We start from the raw sequence: 8,116 nt of genomic DNA on the forward strand, positions 1-8,116 counted from the left end.
ATTCATTTGCATCTTTCATGGGGATGCTAGACCCACCACTTTTCACAATCCCTGACCACTGGCAGCTAATTCTATGTGTACTGAGGGATACAGATGGATGAACGAGCAAGTCAAGGCACTGTAAGAAACTGCACCTGAAATCAAGGAAAACTTAAACAAAGAGGTCTGGTTCAGCTGGACTTGAAGGATAAGGAGGTGTTCAATCAGGAAGAACGACCATACTAAAGGTTGAGAAAAAAGGGACACTTAGAAAAACAATTCATTCTGTGATTCTACATGAGGACAGGGGGGAGAAGCCTAGGAATAGAATTACCCTGCTAAGGAAAAATCGAGGCAAAATGGCAAAATTGGTGAGGGTTGTTTTTGGTGCTTCCTGCTCTTAGGAGGTGAAGAGTGTTTAGGATCAGGTTTAAGGCAACCTGAGTTTATAGCCCAGCTCTACTGTTTATGACTGAGTGAGCTACAGAACTTCTCTATGCTCCAATTTCTCATATGTCAGATGGGATAATAACAGTGCCTACCTCACCTGGTGAGAGAATCAATGAGCTATCATATACAGCAAACACTTTGAGTAGAGTGGGGCACATGAGCATTCAAGACAAGTTGTTTTTATGTTAGTGCTGTTCTTGATGATAATACAGGATACTCCTGAGGTGGCATGGTCTCTCTTGGAGTGTATGTCTGCATTTTGGGACCTGCCATCAGACCATCAGTGGGACCTACCTTTGGCCGCATAGAGGCTACCTTTTAGGCTTTACCCCAGCATTGAAAATGAATAATCTTTGTCATAAAATCCTATCCTTCCTGGGTGAAGATGATATCTCTATCATAAAATAAGTTCCTACATGTTTTCAAACTAGTCAATACATATATCATAGTGTTATATGTGAATTTCTAAAGTTGATGGATGAGAAATGCTAGAGTATCCACAACCCTGAAGGAGTACATTATTGTGAATAACTGCATCTTCCAGAGAGCTTAGGGAGCAGTACTTCAAGATTCAAAACTTCTAAAATTGTATCAATTTCAAAGGAATATTATTATATATGAAATACCCCTATTTTATCAAGAGTACTTTTTTATTTATCCTTTGAGTTATAACTCTAATAACTGTTCCCTGTAATATTTCAAACTCTAAGGGAAAATTCATTTTGGCCCTATTGCAGACTAACAAAGAAAATTTCATTATTATAAATTCATAGAAATAAAGGATGAAATATAACCAAATTTGAAAAAATACACGACTGAGCTAGAAAAAAAGAGAAGGAAAATTCCCGGTGCTAGCTAGAGTTGCAGCAACCCAAGGGATGTAGAATCAGAAATAGAGGGAGGGTCTAGGAACTGGGGTTTTAATCGACATGCCAGGATAGAACGTGTTACCTTGGGGCTCCATCCATTCACGGTGTTTACCTACAACTGAGACACCTGCATGTAACTGAGCTCTGGAAAGGCTGCCTCCCCCCAACAACAACAACAAAAAAGAATTTGGAAAACTTGTTCTGCCAGGGAAGTGATAAAAAGCTGTGGGTGAAGGAAATAAAAGTCTGAGCCATGTACCAGGAAATCTTACCAAATGCATAGTAAGGGAACCATCACAATAAGAAGTTAATGTCAAAAACTAGTCTGTCGCACATTCTGCATGGAGCACTGGGTGTTGTGCACAAACAATGAGTCATGGAACACTTCATCTAAAACTAATGATGTAATGTATGGGGATTAACATAAGAATAAAAAAAAAAGAATTAAAAAAAAAAACTAGTCTGAATGTGGGCAAACACCTGGGACACCAGGCAGAAGCAAATGCACAACCTCTCTACATCATGCTTCAGCCCAAAGGACATGTGGTTCTTAAAAAAAAAAAAAAAAAAATCCCCATTGAAGATAAACTCACCTTCCAAAATAACAAGATGTATAAGGAAATCATTCGCCTTATACAAAAGTCAATGGACAGGAGAAAGATTAGCCAGATTGGACTTTCAGAACGTTCACAAAAGTAGTTGTATCTAGAATGTTAAACATGTTTTTAAAATGGAAACATTATAGGCAAAAACAGGATGTTCTGAGAAAATAAAACATATTTTTTATTTTTTCTTTTTTTTTTTTTTTGGTCTTCACTGATCTTTATTAAATGAAGGATACCAGGGGCAAGCAGGAGGGATCAAGAGCAACAGCAGGAGCAAATATAAAAATATAAAATGTAAAGTGCAGCACTGGGCAATGTGTGCAGGGACATGCCCACAGGGACCTTGGGGACACAAGGCTGAGGATGACCCATAGCCCACCCTCTAAGGGAATCTAGGCCTAAGGAGCCTGTGCAGGGCTCTTGGCTGGGGGTGGAAGTGGCTTGAATGGGGCCCAACCTTGGGCCTTGACATAGGAGACCAGTTGTGTGGGTACTTCTGCGAGCACAGTCTGTGCTGGTGTCTCCCGAGGGGCATTCTGGAAGCAGCAGTAGGGCAACAAACTGCACTATGTCATGGGCAGCTGCCTCCCTGGAGCATGCACACAGGGGTCCACCATCAGCATCCAGCTGCTCCCTGGCCTCGCAGTCAGCGCCCCCCACACCCACAACAATCACTGACATGGGCAGGTGGGAGGCACGTGCCACAGCCTCACGTGTAGCCTCCACATCTGTCACAGCACCGTCAGTCAGCAGCAGCAGCACCAAGTATTGCGAGGTGGTCCTCCAATGTGCAGCCTGGGTTGCCAACCTGGTCACATGGTTGATGATGGGTGCAAAGTTGGTGGGCCCATAGAGGCGAACTTGGGGCAGGGCTTGCGGTGAGCATCCACAATGCCCTGGATGCCTGGGCAGTAGGAGTTACTGGGTTTGAAGTTCAAGGCAAATTCACGGGAGACCTGCCAATCGGGGGGTACCTGGGCCCCAAATCCAAATGCTGGGAATAGCTTGTCTGAGTCATAGTCCTGAATCACACTGCCCACACTCCACAGTGCTGTCAGGTACTTGTTGACCCCTGTTGGGCTCAGGTAGTGCAGGGAGTCCGGGGAGGAAGGCTCTCCATTGGAGCCCATAAAGTCAATGCCTACAGTGAAGTTGATTTGACAGCCTCCCATCCCATAGTCCAGGAATGAATGCTGTGTTTCTACCTGGCAAATCTTGACACAAAAAAAGTTCTTGTAGCTTTTCTTTTTCTGCTGTTTCTCAGGGTGGATACATTCAAACAGCCGGGACTACTTGCAACTGGGCCAAGCTGGTGTAGAAGGTACCAATGAGATCATGTGAACCATCACTGTCATAGTCTGAGCATTGCACCTGGATGGGTGTGTTGGGGTCTCCCCAACAGAAATGCTGAAGGGGAACAGAGAAGCACTTCATGTAGGGTTCAAGTTGTTCTTGATTACCTCAGATCTGTATGCCAGGTGCCATTTCCCATCACCCTGACGGAAGATCTCCAAGAACGGGTCTGATTTCCCTAGGAAGTCCTTCTTATCTAGTTTTCTGGCCTCCACCTCCATGGTCACTATACAATTATCCTTCATCTCTTGAGCAGATACTGTGATGGTCCCCCACCCAGCAGGTTTTCCAGGCTTCAGCATCAAGGGTAGAGTTATTATCTGGCTGGACACAATCTGTCCTAGGGAACACTCAGCCCCTCCTAGGAAGTCATCATCCCCAGCTCAGGTGTCTTGTTGTCTATGTCATAAATGCCAAATCGGAGCTTCTGGACTATTTCAAAGTGGTACTCAAGCTGCAGGGTCTTGGAGAACTCGGGGCTCGAGCAGTTCCGCACTCGCTCAGTTCGGCCAAGCTCAGCCCAGCTGCTCCCTCCCACATCCTGTAAAAGGACGCAGAGTGGGTGGGACTTGGAGCCGATGTCCTTGTCAATGAGGTGGTCACAGGAAATGGATAGTGGAACCAAGGTCACGCAGTGGGTCATCTCTTTTGCCGCTTCACAAAATCGCCGACAGCCCGCTCAGCAGCTCCGAGTTCCAGAAGGGAAGGGACGGAATGGTGAAACATATTTTCTTAAATAAAAAAGAATATCTAGAAATAAAAATTTCAACTATTTGATATTAAAAACTGTGAATAAATCAGATTGTAGGTAAGATACAGTGGAAGAGAGAATATGTATCTAAGGAAATTCATTGTAATGCAGCACAGTGAGAAAAACAGATAAAAATATGACAGTTGTTAAAAGATGAGTAAAGAATCAGGGAGACTATGTATAATGAACAAGAATATTAAGAGAGATGATAACTGATAAATATTCATTAAGTAAGACAGAAATCCTTAGATTAAACAAAAACCCCTAGTCTAGTTAGAATGAATAAAAATAAATTTGCACCTGGAAAAAATCTTAGTAAAAGTACGAAACATCAGAAACAATGAGAAGATTGTTAAAAATCACCCAGAGATAAAAGCTAGATTATCAGCAAAGGAATATTTGTGCTGATGGCTATTTTCTTAAACATAATAATAGAGGCTAAAAACCAAGGGTAAAGTCTACTACTGAGAGAAAATAGCTGTGATCCTCCAATTTTAAAAGTATCTAAACTACCATTTAAGAATTAGATTAAAAAATACATTTTTAGGCAAATATTTTTAAAAATACTAACAGATGGACTTCAGGAATAAGTAAAATGAATGGGAAGGAGTAGGATAGGATGTATGGAGAAGGGATGAACAAAGGCATCAGAAAACATCTGGTAAATCCAAATAAACATGCTGTAAAAACAAGAGCAAAGACTAATTTGGAGTGAGAGGATTTAAAAAGAAGGTGGAACTAAAATATTTCCCAGTCATGATATGGACCACAGGAAGAGCTGTAATTTGATTACAAGTGTTGTAAAATGCTTCTATAGTTCAAGCTGAAGCCACACCTTTTGATTATTATTAGCTCTTTAGATTCAAGAATGCGTGTCAAAAATTTAAGAATAATTATTAAATAAATAAGAAAAGAATCTATAACTCTCAACCAGTTGATAGGTAAAATGGTGAGGAATAAAGAAAACTTGATCAATCCAATAGAAATGCTCTGTGATCCTACAATTCTGCTTCTTGCTACATAATCCAGAGAGACTCTGGCACATGCTCAAGATAAGATGTAGACAATGTATTCATTGCATCATTCATCTCCATCAAGAGCAGAATAAGTAAATTGTGGTAAGCTTATACAATAGAATATTATAGGCAATTAAAATGAATTAACTTCAGCAACATGGCTCAAGCTGAAAAGGAATGTTGAGTATAAAAAAGTAGAACGTTAAAAATGATGCCATTTATGTAAACTTAAATACACCAAAAGAGATCTGGGATGTTTATGAAAGCACAGCTTTCACCTGAAAGCACAGGTGAACTATAAAATCATGCACAGGAAGGATTTATCCCCATTTTAAGATGATGGTTATCTCTGGGGAGAGTGGGAGGAGGAGTGGGAACAGGGAGGTGGGTAAATGGCTTTAGGTCTATCTATGACACTTAAGTCCTTCTGTAAAAAGAGAGCTGCAGGAAATATGACAAAATATTGACATTTGATATATCTAAGTGATGGAAAGACAGGTATCAGTTATATTTTCTGTACTTTTCCATATGTTAAAGTTATTAATTTTAAAATATTAAAAACAATTCAAATAATTTATAAGCATACAAATCAATCTTCTGTCCCTCTCTTCTGGCAATTTTATCTTTCCATATTTCCTTTTGCTTGTGCAAGAATACATATTATTCTGGAACTTCTTTTGACTCAGTGTATTATAGAGAATTTCTTTTTTTAAACATTTTATTTATTTTATTTTATTTTTTTATTTTATTTTATTTTTTTTTTGAGAGAGAGAGAATGAGAGACAGAGAGCATGAGAGGGAGGAGGATCAGAGGGAGAAGCAGACTCCCTGCCGAGCAGGGAGCCCGATGCGGGACTCGATTCCGGGACTCCGGGATCATGACCCGAGCCGAAGGCAGTCGCTTAACCAACTGAGCCACCCAGGTGCCCAACATTTTATTTATTTTAGAGGGAGAGAGAGAGCATGAGCGGGGCAGGATGGGGGCAGAGGGAGAGAGAGAAGCAGACTCCCCACTGAGCAGGGAGTGCCCCAGCAGGGCTGACCCCAGGACTCTGGGATCGTGACCTGAGCCAAAGGCAGATGCTTAACTGACTAAGCCACCCAGACACCCTTAGATAATTTCTTCCAGCCAATGCACATGGATTTACTTCATTCTTTGTATTTTTCCACAGCATGGATGTATCATAATTTTACCCACTGATTACCATATTAGTTAGATTTCCAGGAATGTTTTCATTCGTTGGTTTGTTTGTTGTTTATTTGGGGAGAAATTGCTACTAAAACAATTCTCTTATAAGTTGTGGCCCTCTTACTTTTGTCAGATATATTCCCAGAAGTGAGACTTTGGGGTCAAAGAATATATATATTTTCCTTTTTCATAATTATTATGAAATTGCTTGCAATGATAACTGTAATATTTTATAGTCCCAACAACTGTGTTTGAGAATGATGGTTTCATGTATCCTGGCCAGCCCAGAAACTATCAATCTTTTCCATCTTTGGCATTCTAAATTATTGGTTTTTGTTTTGTTTTTTTTTGCATTTCCCTAACAACTTATAAATTTGAACATCTTTTATATGTTCACCGGACATTTGCGTTTTCTCCTTTGAGAATTGCCTATTAATATTCTTTGCTCTTATAAAAATAACTTCATAATTTCTATATAACTCATTCATTTGCCCAGTAAACATTTATAGAGCTGTAGTGAGGGTCTGGGACTAAGCACCAATGGCAATTAAGATACAGATTGGGGGCACCTGGGTGGCTCAGTTGGTTAAGCCTCAGACTCTTGGTTTAGGCTCAGGTCATGATCTCAGGATCCTGGGATCGAGCCCCACGTCAAGCCCCACATCAGGCTCCATGCTCAGTGGGGACTCTACTTGAGGGTTCTTTCTCTCCCTCTCTCTCTGCCCCTCCCCCATTCATGCTCTCTCTTTCTCAAATAAATTAATCTTAAGAAAAAAAGATATAAATTGTACCTTCAAGGAGCTTCCCATCTAGTACAGAGATTTAGTGATAAAGTGCTACAAACACTGCAAGAAATGTCTGTCTAAACAGAGTGCAATGAGCCACCTTTGGAGACCCAAGAAGGATAGAAAACCTTAATCCAGCATGTTGATGCTTCTCTTGGGTCTTGGATTGAGTAGGTATTGGCCAGGCATTTCCCAAAGCTTGAGATCTGTGCAAAAGGAAGGCAATGCAAGTAGAAGAAACTGTGTATAAATCATGCAGATATGAACAGTGTAGATTAGTGCTCAGGAGTCATGCCACTGAGATAGGAAATCAGGAGGAGTTGTAGCTTCCTTAAGAGAATGAGGAAGAGAAAGTTGAAGTGCCTATAGATTATCCAGCTGGAGACATCCAGTGCATAGTCGGGTAAGTATGTCTGGAGTGCAGAAGAATGGTCTGTTAGAAATCCATTCTTGAGAGACATCTGCATATAGGTAGCGGTGTGTCGTTCATTATACCAATTTTGAAGCTCCACCAGCTCTCTGGGGTTTCTGGTTATGTGGGGCAGTTTGTTAGCAAACTAAATGGCTTCCAACTGCTATTTTTTTAAAGCTTTTGTCCTTACTTTATTGTATATATTTTTTTAATGTCTCTGCCCTTGCTTTAAAACTCATTCTTAATGCTGTGAAATACCTCCTATTATATTCCCTTTTCTGCCTACTTACTAAAAAGCTCTGTACATAGAGATTGGCTACTCCTTCCCCAAATTTGGGATTATGTGTATATACTATTAATATATCCAACAGGAGGGGTATGAGGAGCTGTCTTGGTAAAATCCTGAGACGTGGAAGTGTTGTCTTTTTTAAAAAGTTTTTACTTAAATTCCAGTTAGTTAACATACAGTGTAATATTAGTTTCAGGTGTACAATACAGTGATTCAACACTTCCATACGTCACCCAGTGCTCATCACACGTGCACTCCCCCCCCTTTTTTTTTTAACAAGGGAGATTTTGTTTATTAATCAGTTTACAAAAAGTACAGTCTGGTCATCCTAGTTCTTCTTCCCTCTATTTGTCTTTTTTTTTTAATTTAATTTTATTATGTTATGTTAGTCACCATACAATACATCATTAGTTTTTGA

The 8,116-nt window shown here is 40.4% G+C and overlaps 1 pseudogene; it reads right to left on the reverse strand.

Moving 5' to 3' along the window:
* Positions 1-2,227: 2,227 nt before the first annotated feature.
* On the reverse strand, positions 2,228-6,176 carry LOC118014723 (annotated as a pseudogene).
* Between the last annotated feature and the right edge of the window lie 1,940 nt (positions 6,177-8,116).

Source organism: Mirounga leonina, unplaced genomic scaffold (assembly GCF_011800145.1).
Source record: "Mirounga leonina isolate KUSES-001 unplaced genomic scaffold, KU_Mleo_1.0 Mir_165, whole genome shotgun sequence".
In the NCBI taxonomy this organism is placed as follows: Eukaryota; Metazoa; Chordata; class Mammalia; order Carnivora; family Phocidae; genus Mirounga; species Mirounga leonina.